Source organism: Berghia stephanieae, chromosome 3, assembly GCF_034508935.2.
Source record: "Berghia stephanieae isolate SIO BIC M18660-M18661 chromosome 3, UCSD_Bste_1.3, whole genome shotgun sequence".
Taxonomy (NCBI): Eukaryota; Metazoa; Mollusca; class Gastropoda; order Nudibranchia; family Aeolidiidae; genus Berghia; species Berghia stephanieae.
This window is the reverse complement of record NC_088362.1, coordinates 8272768-8287767: the sequence shown is the minus strand read 5'-3', so window position 1 is coordinate 8287767 and position 15000 is coordinate 8272768. Positions and strand designations below refer to the sequence as shown.

The 15000-nt window shown below is 36.1% G+C and overlaps 1 protein-coding gene across 6 annotated transcripts in view; it reads right to left on the bottom strand.

Moving 5' to 3' along the window:
- The window catches only part of LOC144967100 (uncharacterized), a 75327-nt gene that overhangs the window by 36856 nt on the left and 23471 nt on the right, over positions 1-15000 (bottom strand). For 2 of the 6 annotated variants that reach the window (XM_078903933.1, XM_078903931.1), the window contains exon 1: positions 9158-9537. The exons of 2 other annotated variants lie outside the window; for them this stretch is intronic. The gene's annotated coding sequence lies outside the window, so the exon portion shown is untranslated. Of the gene's footprint in view, positions 1-8709; positions 8821-9157; positions 9538-13340; positions 13415-15000 lie in introns of those variants that run through there. 2 more of the 6 variants (XM_078903934.1, XM_078903936.1) reach the window with 2 other exon arrangements.

The window sequence follows — 15000 nt, the reverse complement described above, 5'->3', positions numbered from 1 at the left end:
ATGACTCAATAAAATGGAGACAAAGATAAAGGGAGTAAATCAGCTAACGCATGAATGAACAACACAAAACAAACGACGTTTCGTAAACACAAAATACATATATTATATTTATATTAGATTGTCATAATAATTTTAGCAAAAATTTGTAAATGTGTGTGTGTAATATAAATAGATGTGTATTCTATACTTGAAAAAGGCCAAAGGCCGAAACGCCGTTTGTTCTGTGTTGTTCATTCATGAGTCAGATTTACTCCCTTTATCTTTATCTCCATGTTGCGATATTCCGTTCGCACGGGACTTGACTGCCTATAGATTAGAGTAATCCTAAAAAGGAAGAAGGGGGGAGAGAGAGAGAGAGAGAGAGAGAGAGAGAGAGAGAGAGAGAGAGAGAGAGAGAGAGAGAGAGAGAGAGAGAGGTGTTTATTAATGACCAAATTATGAAAGAAGCAGGTGGCGAACTATAATTTGTCTGGTAGTCGCGTGTGTTACAGTAAATTCAAAATGACACACTTTGATGAGCACTTGAAATAGAGATGTGTCAAGTTATGAAATCTAACAATTTCATTACATTAGAAATATATTGAACCCCCCCCCCCTCTCTCTCTCTCTATCTATCTTTATTTTTTTTCCTTCTTTCTTTCTCTCTCTCCTCCTTTCTCTCTCTCTCTCTCTCTCTCTCTCTCTCTCTCTCTCGCTATCTATCTATCTCTCTCTTTGTCTCCTTCTCTTCCCCCATCCTTCTCTCTCTATTATCAATCTCTCTCTCTCTTTGTTTCTCTCTCTCTCTCTCACACACACACACACACACACACATTCACACACACACGTACACTCTTCCTCGTGTGCGTTGCTGTATTTGTATGTATGAATAAGAATTAGGGACACAAATATCAATAACGAACAACTGATTTACCGACAGCCAATAGGTGTGACTTACTAGTACTGAAGCGATTGTCATGACAAAATATTAGTGTCCTTGTTTATATATATATATATATATATATATATATATATATATATATATATATATATATATATATATATAGGGGCGTCGGTATATTGGTTGATTTGGTGCCAGGCACCGGATCTATCTTTTAGAAATGGATTACAGCATTTTAAAAAAAAATAAAACTGAGACAAAGGTAATACCCATCTCACACTTATATGAGCAGGCTTTCTTTAAATTTTTTTTTTTTTTTTTTTTTTTTGTATTTACAAGTATAGCATGTTTTAAGTCTTTTTTTCTTCTGATTCTGGACAACTTATACTGTAAGCACGCCTCGCCATGTATATATATATATATATATATATATATATATATATATATATATATATATTTATGAGTTTGGTGGTATATTATTTAAAATATTTACCACAATGTTTGAGACAGTCTACATTAATGTTTCAGGCTTAATTTGCCATCGTCAGGACTGAGTTGTTTTATTGACTGTTGTTGTTTCTTGAAGTGGTTCCGGTTTAAAGTTGCTTAACAAGAATTTACGCCGATGGGGACACTTTCCGTACATCTCACTTTTCATGTTGAGTGTGGCTTCATGAGGGTGTTTGATTATAGTATATTTCTCTTCCAGGCATAAGCTACATTGTTTTGATGTTGGTGTGTATCCTGTTGCTTTAGATAAAATTTTCCATGAAATATTGTGGTCTAGTTTGTTGTCTTTTAATTTCCAAATATGTTCGCTGAGTTTTGTGGATGTTTTTTTGTTAGTGTTTCTAAACATATATATTCTAAATATATATATATATATATATATATATATATATATATATATATATATATATATATATATATATATATTCCGGTTGATTAACGCTTAGTAACGGGCGAACCAGTAATTGTAAAAACCATGCAACATTTGGTGACGATTGGTCCAATGACACTGGAGTCATGTATTGCAGAAAATCCAATTTTGCCAAATATATATTATATATGGCAGTGAACGTCAAAGAGATTATTAGCTCTTAAATCTTAATCCTTCCAGGGATGGTCACGAGTGACTACACACGAGATAAGCACGATACAGTGATATGACAGATGATGTGTATGAATCGTGAGTTTGTTTCATAGTAATGACATTATGCTACACAAATTGCAGCCTGTTACAAAGTAAATAAAGGTTTTGTTGGGTGTTGGCTGTCTCAAGCTTTTGACGTTGTTGGATTGTTATCACGCACGGATTATCGGAAAAAATTCATAGTATAATAATTGTCTTGTTTAACGATAAAATAATCGAAAATTCTTTTATAGCGACATAAAGCTTTGATAGGATTATATCATGGGTGCCCCCCACCATTTCCATCTGGTGTTACAATATCGTACTAAACAAGACAATTAAAAGTCATTTCAAAATAGAAATGATCAGAATAAAGATGTTTGGGTTTTTGTTTTTTTATTTGTTTTGTTTTTGTTGTTGTTGTTGTTTTTTTTTTTTTTGTTTGTTTGTTTGTGTTTTTTTTTTGTTTTTTTTTTGGGGGGGAGGGGGGTTATTTATTTATTTATTTATTTATTTTCATACAATTGCGCGCACACATACCCTCACAACGACACACATATCCGCCAAAACGTGCATATGCATACAGAGACGAAAAACAGCTGCTAACATGAATTATTGAACAATAATGACAGATGAAGAGAGATTATATTATGTCATGAGAATTCGGATGTAACAAATGTATATCTTACCAAAAAAAAAATAGGATGTTTTATTTAATCTAGTGAGCTCTTCATAAGATGAGATTTTAATTTCTTTTTAAAAGATGACTGGGAATCTACAACCCCGTTCCTAACACTGAATGGTAAAGAATTCCAATAAATGCACGACCAGCATAGGTCTTAGATCATTTTTTAGGAACACATAATCGTGATTGAGAATTGGATATTAAAGAGCGTGAGAGAGTGTAAACATTTATCAAATCTGATATATAGGCTGGATAACTTTCATTAAGATGATTATAGCACATTACAGCAATTTTTTACGTAATCCTAAATCTAACAGGGAGCTAATGTAAAGTCCAAAACAAAGGTGTGACATGATCACTTTTTTCCTTTTCAAAACTAAATTTGCCGCTTGATTTTGAATGCGCTGCAGTTTGCTGACAACATTCTTTGGAATAGAATACATGAACATGTTACAGTAATCAAGTCTAGAAAACATCAAAGAAGAAATGAGGGTTTGAATAGCTTTTTGATCTAAGAAAATTAGCCAATTGTGAAATTCTTCTGAGCTCGACGTAAAAGTCTTGCATAAATTATCGATATGGCAATGCGTGGAAAGGGTAGAGTCAAAGTAAACACCCAGGTTTCTAGCTCTGTCACTAAAATGAACCTTTTCGTTTTCAATTGTAAAAACATTTTTATAACTCACATTTTATTATATTTTTTTAGGATCACACAAAAGAAGTTCCGTTTTTTCTTCGTTCATTTTGAGCCTATTAATAGTTATCCAGTTATTCACATCTTCTATACAAATTTCCAGGTTTTTAATTATTCAGACGGATGGGCAGAGCTATACATCTGGGTATCGACAGCATACATGTGGTAGCTGACCTCATGCTTTCTTATTAATCCTCCCAACGATTGTGTGTAGAGAGTATAGAGGAGAGGGCCTACAACGGAACCTTGGGGTACTCCATAATTTAAAATTTGTGGGTCCGATTTGATGTTGTCTATCAGGACTAATTATGTATGCACGTCAATGTAAAACTTAAACCATTCTAAGACGTTACCTGATACCCCAAATGTCTTTAACAAACGTGTAATTAATATGGAGTGATCTATGGTGTCAAAAACTGCACTTAGATCTAACAGCGCTTAGATGGAGATTTGTCCAGCACCAGCAGCACAAAGAAGATCATTAATAATTTTAATTAGGGCAGTTTCGGTCTTGTGGTTCTGCCTGTAGGCAGATTGATAAGGTTCGTAGAGATTATATCTAAGTAAATGATTTTTAAGTTGCCTAGCAACCACTTTTTCAAAGATTTTAGAGAGAAAGAGTTAATTGGAAATGGGACGACAATTTTTCAGCTCTTCAGTGGATAAATATCCTTTCTTTTTTTTTAGCAAAGGGGTCACAATTGCACGGATAAAAGAAAGTGGTACAATTCCTGTAGACAGAGATTCGTTTATGATCGAAGTAATAAAGGGTAAGAGGATATCAAAATTAGAATTATTGATATTGGGCCAAGAATGCATGTCTTTGGAAGTGACGATTTGATTATTTCTTTGACTTCATCCTCTGTATTAACAGGAGTGAATGAAGAAAACAAGACATCACATTCAAAGGTCTTAAAGTTGAGTGTTCCGTATGAATTGCTATCTAGTTTCTTTCTAATTGAAGTTAACTTTTCCCGAAAGAAATCTCCAAATAGTCCAGGAATATCCCCCTGCTGGAACCGACGTAGGATATGTGGATTTTGGAATTTGTAGTAGACTTTCCATACAATGAGTTGGTGATGGAGAATAACGCCTTTGAAGTGCGACAGTCCTTGATCGACGACTTTGCTTCTTTGATCTTATGTCATATGTTTTACGTTTTTGCTGTGATTTTGATAAATTTCTTTGTCGACTGTCAGGAGTGATGTTCGCCATTTTCTTTCAGCACGACGGCGCTCAGCTTTTGCTTTTTTAATATCGCTTTTCCTCCATGAAACAGATTTTCTACTTGTGACGATGCGCTGTCTTAATGGGGGAAGATTGTTATGGTGATTTCTCAATTCAGTGTTGTGAGAATCAATCTTGTCTTTTTTTGACCATGAATTTTGGAATTATATTTATTAGCTATTTGCTGAAATTTCTATCGCCACATAACGGTTTTATGTCGGGATGACTTAGATTTAAACATTGATGTCTTAGTCAAAGATATTAAGCTTGGGTTACTTTTTTAGATAATAATAATAATAATAATAATAATAATAATAATAATAATATAATAATAATAATAATAATAATAATAATAATAATAATAATAATAATAATAATAATAATAATAATAATAATAATAATCGATCTTTATTGTCCATAAAGGCCATATGTTGTTTGGTGTACAATGTTCGAAAGTACACATATTCATTTACTGGTAAAAATTCAATGGCATAATATCGATAAATAATCCCATTCACTGATTACATAGAAGTAACTAAAAATAGACGGCTCAGCACCAAAAAAGATAATGCGGCTATGTGGTCTAGTGGTATGACACTCGCTTTCAGATCGGAAGGTCCTGCGATCGAGCATCGCTCTCGGCGCATAATTGAGTCCTTGGAAAAGGCTCTTTACTCACATTCTCTCACCGTACTCGGATGTAAAATGAGTACCTGGCCGTTAACAGCGTTGTCTTTGTCCGAAAAATTGCAATATCTCTTAACAGGCGTCATGTCCGTCCTACATGTTAAATGTTGCTGTTGACCAGGGACCCCTTGTAAAGCGCTTTGAGAACCTTTAGTTGATATTTCGCTATATAAAGCTCAATTTTTTAATATATTTTTTTAAATAATGGGATATCGATATAACTAATATTGCCATACAAGCAATTCGAATTCAATCAGTAAGACAAATAAGAATTTTAAAAGATACTTATAACTATTAACCTTCTCCATACCAACTATAACAAAAGTGTCTCATTCGTCACGATAAACCATCCATCTTTGTTTATCCAAAAATATATTATGGCTTCTAAAACGTTATAAGCCGCTGTCAAAAATTATTTTTCTAAACTAAATCATGTATAAAATACGTACTTATTGCTTGTGAAAATGGGTAAATAAAATCAATTTTTGTCTTAAGTGTGTGAAAAAAAAATCATGAAAATGGCCGATAGGGAGAGCGTTAAGTCAGGTTGTGTGTTCCTTTGTATGTTTGTTTGATGTTAAAAGCGATTGCAACACTATAGATAGATTTCTTTTTAAAGACAATAGACGTATTTTAAGTTTTTTTTAAATATCACTTTTATGGTAGCTTTTACTTTAAAAACGTTTACTTTGCTTTGGGTGAGAAGTGGCCGAGTGTGACCCGGAAGGTTACGGGTTCGAGCACTGCTTCAGGCACTTTCGGGTTTTTTTCTTGGGCAAGATTATTAACCCCCAATTTGCTCATATGGACAACATGGATGATTCTTGTTGACATTAGACATCTCGTTTGATAAATTGTCGATATTCCTTTGTGGAATGCCGAGGCGACGGGATCTTATGATGTTGTCATGGAAGGTCGATTTTTTAAAACGTTAAAATCATCATTTTGTTGCTGTTCAACCGTGACATAACACATTTTGAGACGACAGTCTCACCCGCCTGCCATAGCATCAGAAATACAATACTACTATTATAATTAGGTGCGGGCGAGACATGTGTTAACACGCCAAATGGATACCTAATTATTGATGTGTAAGCTGTGTAACACAAGTTGTTTGTTTGCCAATTTACAACTGAAATCGCATAACATCATTAAAACTAACATCAACGATCCTTTGTATGATGTCCACTCCAAAAAAAACACTGATCAAAGAAGTGGGTTTCATTTATAACTTAACCCTTTTCACCGATAGATATGTAACGGCCGTATAATATTAACGTCCCTTTCCGATTAAAATCGAATCCAGTTTGTTAAGACTTAAACATTCATAATTAATCATGTCGACTATCAAAACAATTAGCTCAGATTTGGAATGCCATTTCGGTGTCAACACATTTCTGAGTTGAATTCACATGGTTAGATGGAACTAAATGGGCGTCACTCAGGTCTTTGTTATTGTTTTTAGCCAGCCATTTTCATGAGTAGTTCTCACTAAATTGTATTAATCAGACTATAGATAGTTCGAAGATGACGTCACTCAGGTCATTGTAATGGTTTTTAGCCAGCCATTTTCATGAGTAGTTCTCACTAAATTGTATTGATCAGACTATAGATAGTATGCGCTTGGCCAAGAAGCTCATAACATTGCCAATCGGAAGTATATTGGACCAACACACAATACTGTGTGTATCCATGAACGTTTATAGTCTGGTTAATACAGTTTAGTGAGAACAACTCACAAACGCGGATGGCAAAAACAATAACAAAGGCCCGAGTGACGTCATCTGCATACTATCTATAGATAGTTCGAAGATGACGTCACTCAGGTCTTTGTAATTGTTTTTAGCCAGTCATTTTCATGAGTAGTTCTCACTAAATTGTATTGATCAGACTATAGATAGTATGCAGATGACGTCACTCATGCCTTTGTTATTGTTTTTGCCATCCGCGTTTGTGAGTTGTTCTCACTAAACTGTATTAACTAGACTATAAAAGTTCATGGTTACACAGAGTTTGTGTGTTGGTCCGTTATACTTCCGGATGGCAATGTTGTGAACTCCTTGGCCAAGCGCATTCTATCTATAGACAATCAAGGTTACACATAGTTTATGTGTTGGTACGTTATATCCGGATGGTGGATGTTATGATTATTTTTTATTTGATAAACGCATAGCATCATTAATAAATAAATACATGATAAATAAATAAATGTATAAATGTATCCACACATATTATATATATATATATATATATATATATATATATATATATATATATATATATACATATATATAAGAAGCTCACAACATTGCCATCCAGAAGTATAACGGACCAACACACTAAACTATGTGTAATCTTGAACATTTATAGTCTGGTTAATACAGTTTAGTGAAAATTACTCATAAACGCGGAAGGCAAAAAAAAAAAAACCCAAAAAAAAACAATAACAAAGACCCGAGTTAGTGACGTCAACTTCGATCTCTCAATAGATAGTTCGAAGATTACGTCACTCATGTCTTTGTTATTGTATTTTGCCATCCGCGTTTATGAGTAATGCTTACTGAACTATATCAACCTGACTATAAACTTTCATGGATACACACAGTTTTGTGTATTGGTCCGTTATACTTCCGGATGGCAATGTTGTGAACTTATTAGCCAAGCGCATACTATCTATAGATAGAATGCGCTTGGCCAAGGAGTTTACAACATTGCCATCCGGAAGTATAACGGACCAACACACAAACTCTGTGTAACCATGGACTTTTATAGTCTGGTTAATACAGTTTAGTGAGAACAACTCACAAACGCGGATGGCAAAAACAATAACAAAGGCCTGAATGACGTCATCTGCATACTATCTATATTCTCTACTGAGTAAATGCATTATCTACCAACTGCTGTCCCTTGATTGGTGGACAAAGAATAAAAAGACCCTCACACAAGAGATAGGTATTGAAGTGGTGTGCCTATCTTGTTGTTTTAATGAATCGTTTGGTCTTATGAGTTTTGTTCACTCGTCGAAGTAAGCACGAAAACCGGCAATAGATAGTATGCAGATGACGTCACTCAGGCCTTTGTTATTGTTTTTGCCATCCGCGTTTATGAGTAATGCTCACTGAACTGTATTAACCCGACTATAAACGTTAATGGATACATACAGTTTTGTGTGTTGGTCCATTATACTTCCTGATGGCAATGTTATGAGCTTCTGAGCCAAGCGCATACTATCTATAGAAATAAAAAATTAATTAAACGTAAACATTTATAACGAGCATTTGCACGGATATACCATGCTGAATACGCTTTACAATGTTTTTTTTTATTCCCTCGGCAGGACACAATGATATGATACCGGATTTCCATTTCTGGATTACTAGTACTAACATGAATAATTAACAGACCTTTGTCCACTTAGTGTTGCTCGAATCAACTCCAGACCAATGCAATGGGCATGATCTATATTAACTTTCCATGTGCTCGAGGTCATCGGTCACATTGGAATATGTGCTCAAAGTGACCCATTTAGTGAAAAGCGTTCACAGTTTTTGAAATATCAAACATCACGATTGCTCATGTTATTCAGCTTGACACACGTGTATGTTTACAACGTTCATAAACAAAGCAGCGTGTTTACATATGTTAAGAAATATCCAATCATTGTACAGCAACAAATCATGTGATTGATGACCTGGTTGGACGAAAACATGAATATAGATCGCTCCCATTATCATTCTTAATCTGTCAATAAACTCGGAACTTGAGTTCAATAATTCAAGTATTATATGCTCTAAGAGAACCAACAATTAAAATTTAAAATAAACAAAAATTCACAAATGGAAATGAACTTACCTTGTGAAAGCCTGAATAAAGCGTATCCACAAGTAGAATGAATGGAAGCACTCCTTTATTGTGTGTTTTTATTCATCGATCTCTGGAATGTTATATCTGTGATCCGTCGCCTTTAAACGGTAATATATCGGGCTGAACCAGGTATGGATTAATGACATTAAAGTAAAAGTGACTAGGATGGTGAGATTTAAGTTTTTCCCACATTAAAAAACCAGAGCAATCGTCTTTAAGGACAGAAACTAATGTGACTATAAAATAAATTGTTAACCAGCTAAATCATTCCGACATTCATACAGTTTTGTGGTGATGACTCGCAAATAATATCGTTTTGAACGATTCAGTTTTCAATTGTACATTATCGGGGTCATGAGCCATTCAAACGCGTGTAAGCTCTTTGTTGACAGAGAGCGCTATGATGTGCGCCACGCATCATTGCATAACTAACTGCCCCCCCCCCCTCTCTCTCTCTCTCTCTCTCTCTCTCTCAATCTCATTCTCTCTCTCTCGCTCTCTCTCTCGCTCTCTCTCTCTCGCTCTCTCTCTCTCTCTCTCGCTCGCTCTGTGTGTGTGTGTGTGTGTGTGTCTGTTCTCTGTCATCTCCCTTCATCTTTGTCTCTACCCGACCGATCTCTCTCTCTCTCTCTCTCTCTCTCTCTCTCTCTCTCTCTGTGTGTGTGTGTGTGTGTGTGTGTGTGTGTCTGTCCGTCTGTCTATACTCTGTCATCTCCCTTCATCTTTTGTCTCTACGACCGATCTCTCTCTCCTCTCTCTCTCTCATCTCTCTCTTCTCTACTCTCTCTCTCTCTCTCTCTCTCTTTGTGTGTGTTGTGTGTTCTGTCCGTCTGTCTATACTCTGTCATCTCCCTTCATCTTTTGTCTCTACCCGACCGATCTCTCTCTCTCTTCTCATCTCTCTTCTCTCTCTTCTTATCTTCATCTCTCTCTCTACTCTCTCTCATCGTCCTCTGTGTGTGTGTGTGTGTGTGTGTGTGTGTCTGTCTGTACTCTGTCATCTCCCTTCATCTTTTGTCTCTACCCGACCGATCTCTCTCTCTCTCTCTCTCTCTCTCTTCTCTATAAATACTATATATATATATTATATTATATTATTTATATATATTATATATATATATATATATATATTTTATATTATAATGCAAATTTTTACTCACTTTTTTTGGCCGAGACGACTCGTTTTGTGTTTTTTACACTTCTTCAGTCGGCGTATCATTGTAATGTCCGTAAAAAACACAGAACGATCGTCTCGGCCAAAAATGTGAGTGAAACTTGCATTATTATTGCTCTAACCACCATTATCGGCACTTTCGTACCTACAAGTACCACCAACACTCATAAATTATATATATATATATTTATATATATCATAATATATATATATATATATATATATTATTTAAAATATTTACCACAATGTTTGAGACAGTCTACATTAATGTTTCAGGCTTAATTTGCCATCGTCAGGACTGAGTTGTTTCGTCTATTAAAATTAGGCTTAACATTCAACATTTATCGGTATTTTTTTTCCTTCGAGCTTCAAGCAGCAACATTTTCATTAATCAACTAACAGCGCCAACGGAGGTGCATAAAAACGGTGCGTTTTTGTACACCTCCAACGGAGGTGCATAAAAACGCCACCAGACATGATCACCAGAGTTCTGTACTGTAAGCTAAGTTCTCGATCCCAGGATCGTCTTTCAACTCTGCTCACGTCTGTTACTTCAGGTTTATTTTCGCAGTTAATTTTCTTTCCATTACATGTTTTCACACACGGACAACTGTATGTTGCTGTGTCACGGGTCAGAAGTTATAGCGGCTTACAATTCATGTTGGGCCACACAGAAAAATCAACAGAGGATCTACCAATTTACACAGACAACGATGTTTATCAATCTGCCCTCATTAAATGATAGTGGGTACCATATCGAATGAAAATAGTTTTTTCCCCGCGAAATGCGGGCTTTTTACTTTTTACTAGTACTTTATAAAATAAAAAATATAACCACTAACTTCACGGTCCGGTAACACAGACTAAAAGATCGCTGAGAAAAGATTTAACTGGTGCATGCTAGCACTGTTCAGCATCTGATACGGAATAATGGTTTTGCATTATTCAGCATCTGATACTGAATAATAGCTTTGCGCTATTCAGTATCTGATGCTGAATAGTTAATTTTGCACTATTCAGTATAGACGGTGTTTTTCCGAAACCCGCCGAAACCCGACAAAGTTATGGGAAGTAGGAAGCTGTGGGGAGTGAATCTGAGACTCAGGGGAGTGAATCCTAGACTCAGGGAAGTGTACACCATTGGGGAGTGAACCTGGGACTGGGTTTCGGCGGGTTTCGTAAAAAGAAAAGCATTACATTTTTTTTACGAAACCTGCCGAAACCCGACAATATGCGGCAAAATTATGCAAAGTAGGCAAACAGTGGGGAGTGAACCTGAGATTCAGGGAAATGTACACCAGTGGGGAGTGAACCTGGGACTCTGGGTTTCGTAAAAAAGCAATACCAAGGGGGGGGATATTTTTTTACGAAACCCGCCGAAACCCGACAATATGCGGCAAAATTATGGAACGTAGGTAAAGCGTGGGGAGTGAACCTGAGACTCAGGGAAGTGTACACCAGTGGGGAGTGAACCTGAGACTATGGTTTTCTGCGGGTTTAAGCGAGTTTCATATAAAAGCAATTACTTTTTTACGAAACCCGACGAAACCTGGCAATATCCGACAAAATTATGGGAAGAAGGCAATTGTGGATAGTGAACCTGACATTCAGGGAACTGTACACCAGTGGGGAGTGAATCTGAGACTCTAGGTTTTGTAAAAAAGCAATACAAAGTGGGAGGGGGAATTACTTTTTTACGAAACCCGCCAAAACACCACAATGAACCGGGACTCAGGGAAGTCACACCAGTTGGGAGTGAACCTGGGACTATGAGAAGAAGATATCAGTGGAAAATGAACCTGAGACTATGGGAGATGGATACACCAGTGGGAAATGAAGCCGGACTATGGGAGTTGGGTACCAGACGAGAATGAAGCAATTACTTTTTTTACAAAACCCGCCGAAAACCATAGTCTTAGGTTTACTCCCCACCAGTGTACACTTCCTTGAGTCTCAGGTTCACTCCCCACTGTTTCCTACTTCCCATAACTTTGTCGGATATTGTCGGGTTCGGCGGGTTTCATAAAAAACTAATTGCTTTTTTTACGAAACCCGCCGAAACCCAGTTCCAGGTTCACTCCCCAATGATGTACACTTTCCTGGGTCCCAGGTTCACTCCCCACTGCTGCCTACTTCCCATAACTTTGTCGGGTTTCGGCAGGTTTCGTGAAAAAAGAACACCAATCACCACTGTATTCCTAATGATGTCAATACCTTCAACAGTGTAACGTATTCTCAAATGCTGTAACTAGTAACATGGTTAATATCGGAACATGCGGAGCGTATGAAATATTTCTCCGGCGAGCATAAAAGTGTATCCAGAGGAAAAAACCCATAAATTTGATCATGTTTTGACTTTTACACATTCTGGTCACAAGACATATGAAAAGTTCTAGCCAGCTTGAAGAATAAAAAGTAATGATTTTCTTTGTTTAGAACCAAGATGGCCCCCGTTGCCGGGGGGCGTGACATCAGACTACTGAATCCAATTTCAATGAAAATTCATAGAAACAGACAAACAAGCCAGGTTATTATTTGTGCTGCTAGATTAGTTGTCATTGACATAAAACATCAATAGTCAATAAGTACATAAGTAAATAGTACACTGAAATATTGGATAGAAAGATAGACCGATAATGTCTACGCCTCATTGCTCTTTGTAAAAGATAGTATGTATACGTATCCCATAGACTCAAAGGGATATTATGTTTGGTTGGTTTAGATTAGATATTATCAATTTAATCATATTAAAAATTGTGAAGCTTGTGTTAAGTTTTTTATGTTTTGTTGAAGAGAGTGAATATAATTTTTAAGCTAAAAATCACAACGTACTTACTTACATATCGAACCAGCGACAAGCTGAGCTCTGGCCCTTCGGTCTAAAAGAAAACAACAACGACAAAAAATCACAACTTACTTACATATCAAACCAGCGACGAGCTGAACTCTAGCCCTTCGGTTAAACGAAAACAACAACACCAACAACAAAAAACCCACCTAGAATTTGTATTTTGTTGTTGTTGTTGTTGTTGTTGTTGTTGTTGTTGTAATTTTCTAAAGTTTTAATATTCCTTTTTGGTATCTGGCTTACTCCGATATAATATCGTATTGAGGCGATGGGTGACATAAAAATAATGTGTTTTCATTCATAGTGGATCGTATTGAAGATCAATCGACAAGTCGATCGCTTTGCAACAGACATCGTTAATCCATTACTCATACTCATTCCCATTTGTGTGGTATTTAATTGAGCTTTTATATAGGGCAACATCCACTAAACGTGCTCAAAGCGCTTTACAAGGGGTCCCTGGCCAACAGCAACACGTAACATTTAGAACGGGACATGACGCCTGTTAGGCGATATTACAAATTTTTTGTTTGGACAAAGACAACGCTGTTAACGGCCAGGTACTCGTTTTACACCTGAGTACGGTGAGAGAATGTTAGTAAAGAGCCTTCTCCAAGGACTCAACTATGCGCCGAACGCGAGGCTCGAACCCACGACCTTCCGATCCGAAAGCGAGTGTCATACCACTAGACCACATAGCCGCACGTATAAATTGTGTCGGAATGAACCAGAAACCCTAAAGATAATGCTATATTTAAAAATGACCATAAATATGAAAATCATGGATTTTTTCACTTTGAGATACCATCAGTTATCATCCTTCAATCAAAAGATTTGAAACAATTATTCCAAATCTCATTTCGAATTTTTAACGCGCAACTGCGATTTAAATTAAATACTATCTTTTAAATATACATACACACACACACAAGTTCGGACTAAAGGCCAGAGGTATGGCCTATCTCAATTTATCAAATTAATATATAAAGTGTTGCTATTGGTTCTTGGCTGTATAGTTTTACATTTTTGTGCATTTGCATATATTATATATGTATACATTGTCGCCATAGATTCTCAATTTTGCGTTTATACATTTTCATGCATGCCACGTCTGTAAACGAATTTCCATTTTTTTGGATGAATAAAGTATATATTATTATTATTATTATTATTATAGTAGTAGTAGTAGTAGTAGTAGTAGTAGTAGTAGTAGTAGTAGTAGTAGTAGTAGTAGTAGTAGTAGTAGTAGTAGTAGTAGTAGTAGTAGTAGTAAAACCATAAAATCAAGTTTTAAGCATCAACCAGCAGACCCTTATATGGAATTCGCAAGGAAAGAGAAGACGGGGAAGGCCCTGAAGTACGTGGAGGAGTTCAACAACAGAAGGCCTGAAGTAAGTTGGAATGAGTGGAGTGAAATGGAGAAGATGGCCGCCCAGAGCAGAGTGAGATGGAGGAATACAGTTGACGGCCTATGCTCCACGGGGAGCCCAAGGGCTTAAGTAGGTAAGCAAATTAATACACCCTCCTAGACAATACTGTTTTGAGGCAATGGGTCATATCTAATTTAACGCTCTCCTTACCACCCATAAGAAAATCGTCACGTTCGTTACGATGCAGCCAACAATTTTTTAAATTCTGATTTCATTTTGTTATAGTTATAGCCATAAAAAAACTGGACACTATGTTGCAGAGCTAATTTTTCTGAACAAAATATCTATAATAGATATATTCCTTGCTAATTTGTTTGAAAACTCTATTTTGAAGTTTTGGGTAAAATTCTGAAAATAGCTGATAAGGAGAGAGTTAATT